Genomic DNA, 9,508 nt, shown 5'->3' with positions numbered 1-9,508 from the left:
CTATCTCATGACGGGCCTTATCTTTCTGATACTGATCAGGACTTGCACCCTGCCACATAAAAGTAAGTGAAAGTTCAGCAAAAACTGCATGTGCCTATAGAAAATTTGTATTGCAAAGAATTTTAAAGAATTATAAAGATTTCACAGAATTTGTCATGAAAATCCATTTCACTGGAAAAGTCTGATCAGCATCTCTAAAACTGTTTGCTTATCAGAGACATAGTTTAAGTTTCAGACATATGGAAACCTCTTATGGTGAAATCCCGCGATAAACAGTGAAAAAAATAGCTGTTATTCCCTTCTTGGGAGTTACCTTCATTTCTTCTAGTAGCAGTTTACATTCATCATGCAGCTGCTGCAAGCGAGACCTGCAGTTTGAGACGCATCATATATTCGGCAGCACTGAGATCACAGTGACGTGCAAAGCAAGGCAAGAGAATCACCCCTTCATCCATTCCAAAAATACTCCTGCTACAGCCAGCAAAGAGCACGCGCTGCAGCCGATCCGTCCACCACCAAAAAGACCCAAGTTGTATTTCCAACCGCTCCATTTGACCGCGAATGAAGGACGTCACAGAGACAGGTACATCACTAAAGTTCTCAGTTGCTCATTTGTTTTTGAACATTGATGTTATTTCTCTCTGTAATAGCTTCAGAGTCACACAACAGATGAACAGGCACTCACCCTGTTAGTATGCGTAAAAGGCTACAGGGGCTCTGTGAAAAATTCACTCTAGCAGAAGCAGAGATACAGGAATCATGATTGTAAGTATAAACAGAAGAAAATCACACTTGAACTAAAGTGGGCCTGAATATAAATATATACATATATATATATGCATGTGGGAAGGGGGAAAGCTTGGGTGTTCACAGAATTCTATTTTCCTCCCAGCTAGGAATAGTGTCTTTCTGATATATCGCTTTTCAGCTAAATGTCTGAAGGTATTTTATTTAAAAGACAGGAATCATAATTTCCTTGTGAAAGGCAGAGAAACTGAGGCACTAGGAGAGTGCATAACTTGTCTAAAGTCACTCAGCAACCCATTAGAAGAGATTGAACTACAATTACCATCTCGTCATGCTCAGGCCAGTACCAGACCTAGAAGCAGTACTGCTGCTCCACACCAGATCCCAGAGGTGGGGTGTATCAGAGAATTAGTGTGATCAGAAGAAATCACAGCACACAGGCTGAGGAATGGTGTTGTGACATTTGTGATATTCTTCATCTACATTTTACTGCTGTTAACTTGATAGTGCCTTTCTGTTACATATACACGCAAGCAAATCATTCATGTAAAATCATGTGAGTCTTTGTTTTCATTTAATAACATGCATGATGGGAACTTTTCTCTCTTCCGTCATATCTGGAGAAGTCCAGGATCTATTTTCTGGCTGCAGTTACTTTATGATCACAGTCAAAATGAGAGTGACAGATATGTTACGTTGCGGCAGTCCGATTTTATCCTTGCAATTGTAAATACTTTTTGTCCCTGACTATATTTCAATACATTTATGGTAATGCCACACTCTTTGGTGGTAGGACTTAAGACAGACACAAAGATAAGATGCAGACCATAGTATTATCCTGAATATTTATCCTGTAGCTGTTTCTATTCTAGGCACCTACTGCACTGCTTTGATGGAGATAAAGGCAACAAGTGAAAAGCAACCTTATCTGCAATGTATATTCCAAAAAGTCTTGCAGGGTTCCACAGCATTAAAACTGTCTTGGCTCTTTTGCAGTTTTACTACCATAATGTGCTCATTTAATTTGCGATGGAAATAGCACATTTGAGTTATCATTATTCATTACTTTAGCTTCTTCTACACTTTCACTTGTCCTCCTGAAACCCTCCATTGAGTTTGCTTAGGCTATAAATAAAGATCTCTTGGGATCCTGGATCTTGCCTTCTGAACAAAAATTTCAGTGACTCATTCACATACATATTTTCTTCCATTATCTTCATCACGGGCAAATGTTCATGCTCATTCCAAAAGGTCAGAAGGAAAGAAGCTGTGACTGGCTTCTTGTCAGAAGTAGGTCAGAATGCTCTTTCCTTAGATGTCCTTAAACAAAGGTGAGTTATTTTTTAACCAGAGATTGTTGGAGTAGTTTCTGGGTACAACTAAATCTCCTTAAGCCACAGAGATGTTGGGTGATTCCTACCCAAAAAAGGAAAGCTGCTAATCAGAAGAGTGGTGCCAGACTGACTGACAAGTCTAATGACTTCATTTGGCATCACTAACTTGTAAGCTAGTCGACGCCTTATTGAATTGTTTTTTCTAATGGATATGTACGTGCTGGAGTCAAGAATGTCATTCTTAATTACAACAAATATTAACTTGAGTAATAGACTTGGAATGGACAAAATCTGCAGAAGCACTGCCTGGTGGGGACACAAATTATCCAAAGGACACCCCATATATCAGCTCATCAACAGATCATTTCTGAAGGATAATTTCCTATTCGTTTGAAACATGTATTTTATATAATTAATTAACTCAGGGACCAGAAATCATTGGCAATATCTCAAAACACAAATTTCTGAGCATGCTATCAAGTCCCTAGTCCTTTTTCATACATTGCAATGTATCGTACCCATTGGTGCATTCAGCTTTTCATAGAGACTCCCATTGTATGTCCCTCTACATACTTTTGTTAGATTTACGCAGAGTTTCACTCACAGAGCTCTCAGGTATTTCCCTGATCTTTGCCTGGACAAAGTCATTCATAGCACTCCTTCATCATTTAGTTTTTTACACCAAACACTAACAAGATCATGAGATGCTCTCCAGGACAGGTGGCTATGACTGGCTGTGGACTGTGCATTGCCCAATGCCAGTGGGGGACAGCTTGTAGAATGATCTTGTGAAAACTCTCTGAAACCATTCCTGATGGGTCAAAACTGCTGCCTTTAGCTCACTTTTATTTCTGACTCACAATGATTCTGACACTTTCAAGAATCTCTCTTCCAATGAGTGTGCAAAAAATGTGAATTCCATCAAAATCCTATTTATTAGCTCAGTTAAGCAATAGCTTGAAGCAGCTGCACTCTGCAGCACCACACTGCTTTGCTCTGCTTTGGTAAATGAATCCAAGAGTAGATATTCGTGCGGTTATAGGCCTTTTCAGGTAAAGGCCCTTATCTCGTGTGCCTGGTGTTACAGATATATTGTTTATGTAAGAAAATGACAAATCGATAACTGTGTTTACCTTTAATAAATTATTGATAGCTCTGTGAGGAACCTAGAGTGCTACTGAACTACGCAATCTCTGCTCTGCACTAAGCTCTACACTGCTGCCAGTAAACCTCCAGGTTATAGTCAAAGTGCTGGCTGTAGACTACAAAATTCTTAATAGCTTGAATTCCATCAGCTCCCTTCCCTGTCTTGCTGCACAATCTGCATTTAGCACTAGAATGCTTTAGGTAACTGTGTCAGGGATGAGACTTCAGGGGGCCTGGGACACAGGGTTACGCTGCTCACAGGAGCCAGCCCTCCTGCCAGAGTTGGCAGTTGGAGCATTGTTTATGCTTCTTGATAATGACCAGATCATTTTTCTCCTGTTGGAGAGTATTTCTTGTTGCTGCCTAGTTTTAGTTGCTGATGCTAAAAAGGATTATAAATAACTCTGTAATGGTGAATACTTCTGACTCCAATTTATGTATAACAAATCTAGGCACTGCACTGGTAGGCACAACACACCTATGCAATCCATCATAAGCATTTAGACCGCTTAGGCACCTGTCGAAGTACTTAAATAATCAAAGTGAGATCTGCAAAGGTGGTTTGTGGTTTTTCTTCTTTCTCTCCTTTCCTATACGGAGGGATCAGGTGATTTCCCTGGCTTGGATCCATTTTTGCAATGCTTCCAAAACCATCTGCACTCTCCTGATTTGCACTGCCACAGGACATGTGTGGGTAAGCAGCAGCCAGATCTTGCATGTCCCTATGCTAAATCACAGGAATATGAAAGCTGCAGAGATTCTTTTAGTTCTGCAAAATAAAGCTGTTCTCATTGTTCTCTTACACTACCATCAAGTATTAGACAATACACAATGCAGTTCACTTTTATATCTAATGCACACTTAATCAGAATTAAATAGGATTAGGTCTTTCCCAGGTGCTTTAATAGTAGATATAATCATTCCAAATCTTGACAGGAAAAAGATAAGAAATGGATGTTTCCTTTCACCTAATTTTTCTCTGGAGAAATAAAGACTGGTTATAGACTTTTATGGTTTCTCACAAGAACAAAATATGGAAAAAATAGCAGATTCATGAATATTGAACATTATTTCAAAGAAGATTTCAGTGTTCATTTTAGCAGAAAATACAAGCCAAACCAATTCTTTTCTTTGAAGTTCTCACAGTGCCACCTGACAGTATGTGTTCCAGCTACTGAGTGCACAACTGTCACTGATGCACTGCATAATATGGAAAAATTCATATATTTCTCCTCTTACACTCATCTCTAAATGATGTAGTAGCATGTGCTTCTTTTCTTTACTCTGAGTGGTATGAAACTGCTAGGGCATATTTTAAAGTATTATGAGAAGTTTATATGCATTCAAAATACTATTGTGAAGGAGAAGAATCTGTAACACCTGGCTCACAAGCCAAGTCTCAATAAAGTATTATGGAAGAGGGAATATCTTGATTCACTACTTTAACAGGAGTCTCTAATTGTCCTTATAAAAAGGACACAAAAGAGATTCTCTTAGCAAGTTGCATACTACAGAATGGTGCAAAATTTTCTTCCTCGCGCTTAGGTTAACAGACTATTAGGAGTGACACATTTGAAGATATGAAAGCAGTCACTGTTCCAGTTCTTTTTGCTATGTTTGCTAAAAAGTTCTCTTTCTTTCATTCACTCCCTCTCTGTATAGTAAAGATCTCCTTTTTGTCCTTCTTTACTATCTTACTGTTTTCAACACTGGACCAAAGAAGCTTTCTATCCATTTGCAATCCTTCTCCAAGCAATTCTGCCATTTAAGATTATCATTTTTACTGCAATGAGTTAAGCAGAGGAAAAACTGGATAATTATTGAGATACCGAGGAAAAATACAAGTTTCCAGATTCTCTAGGATTTTTAGCTGGAGCAGGAAACCAATAAGACAGGAATCCTAGACTTGCTTTCTTTTCTTAGAGATACCCATATTTTAACAAAACTAGAAGTCAAAAATACTTCAAGAACAAAAAAAATGGCCTGATTCCAATAAAGATATCCTTGAATATATCTAAATACTGATTTATGAAAAGAAACAGATCAAATTAAATGATGAATTGTCATCGATTTCTTTGAATGAAGATTTAGGGTCCATACTTTAAGGCCTGTATTATCGCATACATAAGACTCTCCCAACCATTTTCATCAAGGCAAAACATCAGAATGGGTTGCTATATCACCAGAGCAAGATGAATTTCAGTGTTTATCAGCAGTAAGTCCCCATCCATTTACTGGCAATAAGATATTTATGCTGCAATTGCAAATTCTGAATGTCATAAAGATGTAATGAAGTACTGTGCACACGATGATCAGAACTTAATGAAATGGGGAGAGATGGAAAATAAGTTTATGTTATTTTTTTAAAAAAGGAAATATTGGTCTTTCACTAAAATGTCCCAACCTGTATAATTCAAGTTTAGATTTCAAATGCCCCAGTACTTTGGGACCCAAATTGCTCTGACCTGCTAGAGGCAGAATAAACCATCTGGATATTTAAAAACAAAGGGAGAGCTATCATCTGTCTCAGAAGAAATCCTGGCTCTCGTGCACAGACCAGGGGAAGCTTTCAGACGTTTCTAAGGGCCAATAAGGTATTCTGGTGTTTAAAGATGAAGGTCAAAAATATCAAGACGGCACAACTCCCAGTCAGTACTACTACAGCATTGAGCCAGCCTAGATATCTTTGAAATATCTCTTCCCTAGCCACATTTCTGTCCTGTTAAAAATACTTCTCTAGGCTCAGGACCTAATTACTAGAATGAAGAAATGGTTCAGAGAAGGCACAGAAATGGCACTAATTACTTATGACATAATCTGCCAGTATGAGAAGCTTCTCTCCAGCCTGAATTCACCTTCAATTTTATTTCTTGAGGCATGGAGATTTATAACACTGCAGTCTTTTTAGCTAGTTTATGAGTGATTGTTTCATTAGCCACACAAATGTCTAATCTACTTCTAATCTTGCACGGCTCTTGGCACAATGTTATTTTATGACAGTGAGTAACATGAGTTATGTGTTGTTTTTAAAATGTTTTTTCAACATCTAATTACTGTCCTTTTAATGTCATGTTAAAGACTTTTAAATGAAGACTGGTTTATTTAATGAAAATAAATACATCCAGCCATATGCCTTTTTTTAAAAGACTGTCCAATCTGCATTAATTTTAATTTTTATGATCTAAAACAGACTATAATATGGAGATTAAAACCTCAAGTTCATTCCATTGTAATTCTATTCTAAAAGAGTCAAGTTATGAGATAGCTTAAGTGTATAGAAAAGGAAAAGATTCTTTCAGGAGAGCCTGGTATCTCTCTCTTGCCTCACCACCACCTGTTTTTCCTAGGAAGCCCAGGCCAGCATCCGACAAGGCCTCAGGTTCACCAGTAGGACCTAATGAAAGGTGAAGACGCTCAGAGCCTTGCAGAATAGTTCAAATAAAGTGTGGCAACATCCTAAATAGATCATGATGGCTTCTGTGCAGGCATGGACCTGCACAGAAGACCTGTCTTGCTCCGCTCGTATTTGACCCTGACCAGGCTTTAGCCACCTCTGGCCAAGAAGCTACATAACCATCTTCCAGAGGTCAGTGTTCAGACTAAAAAGCCTTTTGAGGTGAAGCAGTGGCCTAGAACAGCTATCACGGCTGTTCCACTGCTGGGCCGAGCAGTCTAACAGTCAGCTCGTGCAAAACACAAGCATTGAAACTCATCTGGTTCCTGTAAATGTCCCCTTATTGGATTAAAATTCTGAAAGATTGCACTTATTCACCAAGGTTTAGGACTCATCTCCAGCTGGGATCAGGAGGAAATCCTCTTTCCTCAGTGCAGTTTAGCACAGCATTGTAAGGGATTTACACTATTTACACTTTCTTTTGGACGGCTTCTGTCCAGGTTATCATTGCAGACGGGGTACAGGCCAGCCATGACCAACCGGCACACTTTTGCTACAGGTCTATCCTACTGCACTCACCAAAGACAAAATCATTCTTTTTGTAATAACTTTAACATAGAATTGTTTCTTCTTTAGCAGAGAAACAGAAGCTTATTCTGTTTTCTGCTGTGTTTTGTTTAAAGTGTGAGTCCTTCAAATGGCCCAAGGTTTTCAGTCTTGTGCACGTCAAGTGGTGTCTGTCATGAGCCAGCAACTCACTTAACAGCCAGAGTTCCTTTCAGGTCCCTGAGCCATGCCAAATTTTGTAGTATATAATGTTTAGACTGCTGGAGCCTGAATTCAGTCTTAGCTTACAAATCAACTGGTTTATGAAAGAACCTAAACATACTTTAAAAGGTCACAGCTAGGACTGGGGGGAAATCTGACTATTAAGAAAGGATGAAAGGTGAGAAGTGAAGGAAATAAAATAGGACTTCTGATAAGCCAAAGCATCACCCGTTATTAGAAGTTCGTTACAGGCAACACTGTGTACCCTGCACTGCCTATTAGCCAGTATTCACCATGGCAAGTCCATGGCCTTACACAAAGCTATTTAGTTTGTGTACCCAAAGTATGATCTCTGTGAAAATGCCTCCTGAATATTAAGCTAACTCACTTTCACCTTCCACTGCCCAGTTGAGAATTGTTAGATTATTTCGTGGTCTAAGAAGGCAAATAAGCTCCTAACTAACTAATACAGTCTCGTGGAATTAGAGCAGATTCCTGAATCTAAGACATGTTTTCCTTTCATCCCTTTTAATTTCAAGGCACAGTTAGTAAGGACTACGGTCTCTCTTTCAGGGTGGAGTCTGTTTTTTTTTACAAGGCATACATATTTCAAGCAACAGTTGATCAGGCACAAGAAAAACCTTTGAAATGTTTCGCTTTTTTCTCTTGCATTTATGGCTTTAATCCATGTTGTTCTGGTTAGCCACACTGCAGTATAACAGCAACTAAGTGACCAGATTTCTAGATAGAGCAGAAAAGAGGAAACCAATCAAGCCTGCACACTGTACAACCAGAGCAGCAGCACTCACAGCGCAGAGGCAATTCTATCACATCAGCTCACCAAGCACAAGGCTTTTTTGCAAGCACCTTTATGTTGATATTCTATGACAGATTTTCACTGTTTTGCATTCACACTAAAAGTAAGTACACCACTATAATCCTGCATGTGTCAAAAACTTTTTCTTATTTTTAGTAAAGATATCCTATGCTTTATATGAGTGACTTAGTAAGAACTTTTTTTATTGCATTATGGTTTGTCAGAACATCTTGTCAGCTAATATTATCTTCCAATAGCTCTGTGATCTTTCCATAGTTCACAATCAGCTCCAAGCCAGTGTGGCTTCCTGGAAAAAGTCAAAGGAGACTCACAAAATGAAATTTTCTTCCACCAGGCTTTTTATGCTCCCAGAAATGTGCTATTGTTCAATGTCAGTAGGTGGAAACTCTCAAGAAGAGACCTGCAATTTATAAAAGAACCAGATTTGAGAGGAGGTGGGGAGGGTGTCGATATGGGATGTTACATGACAGAACCATGTGTTTTGTTCCACATATAGTCCCAGTGCAGCCACAAGCAGAAAGTAAGTTGTCTGCATGAATTGATAATAGAGTCATAAATAATAAGAAAATGATATCCTATATGCCAACCTGCCAGCAGACCATGAAGAAAAGTCAAGACTTCGCTAGGTCTCACTTTTTTCTTCATCCTCTGGTGATATTTGTCTGATATTTATCTTACTCTGTGGCAGTCACTTCTCCAACAGTTTTAGTCCTCTCCTGGGAAGATGCCAATAATATTAGCTTGAAGCAGGGAGAAGTGTTGAGGGGTTTTTTTTGAAGATCAGCAACCCCAAGACCTAGTTCAAGCAGCCTGAAGGAGCCTGTCTATAGCTGTTCATTGGTGCTACTGGCGAAGTCATGCTTTGTTTTTGTAGCAGGAAAGTGTGCAGGCTAGAGCTGCTACTGGACTGTCTTCTGGTGAATAGTGTTCTGCTCTCTCCTTTCTCCCTAACTCCAGGAAGCAGAGGGCAGGTGGCAAAAGAAAGTAAATGGCCATGGACCACGTGATCATAACATGGAGGTAGATACACAGAAAAAATGCATATTTTAGATAAAGCACAGAGAAAAGGCAGAGAGATTCAGATGTAGCACCTCTCCCTGGATGGGAGCCTGAGGGGAACCTGTGCACCAAACTGGCTCCAGAGTTTCTGATAACGTGCAGTTTCCACTGAAAGAGCACCATCCCCCACCACCCCCAAAGCTGTCTCAGAGACCTGTAATACCAATGTTTGTCTTTAGAGAGAACATAATTTGCAGTACTGTGAGTTCCACATTGGCATGT

The 9,508-nt window shown here is 39.3% G+C and overlaps 1 protein-coding gene across 1 annotated transcript in view; it reads left to right on the top strand.

Moving 5' to 3' along the window:
* Positions 1–472: 472 nt before the first annotated feature.
* ADRA1B (adrenoceptor alpha 1B) overlaps positions 473–9,508 on the top strand; it is a 31,877-nt gene continuing 22,841 nt past the window's right edge. The window contains exon 1 of the mRNA XM_014947804.1: positions 473–583. The gene's annotated coding sequence lies outside the window, so the exon portion shown is untranslated. The remainder of the gene's footprint in view (positions 584–9,508) is intronic.

The sequence above is a fragment of the Calidris pugnax genome, unplaced genomic scaffold, assembly GCF_001431845.1.
Source record: "Calidris pugnax isolate Ruff unplaced genomic scaffold, ASM143184v1 scaffold27, whole genome shotgun sequence".
Classification (NCBI taxonomy): domain Eukaryota; kingdom Metazoa; phylum Chordata; class Aves; order Charadriiformes; family Scolopacidae; genus Calidris; species Calidris pugnax.
This window is presented reverse-complemented; position numbering and strand designations above follow the sequence as displayed.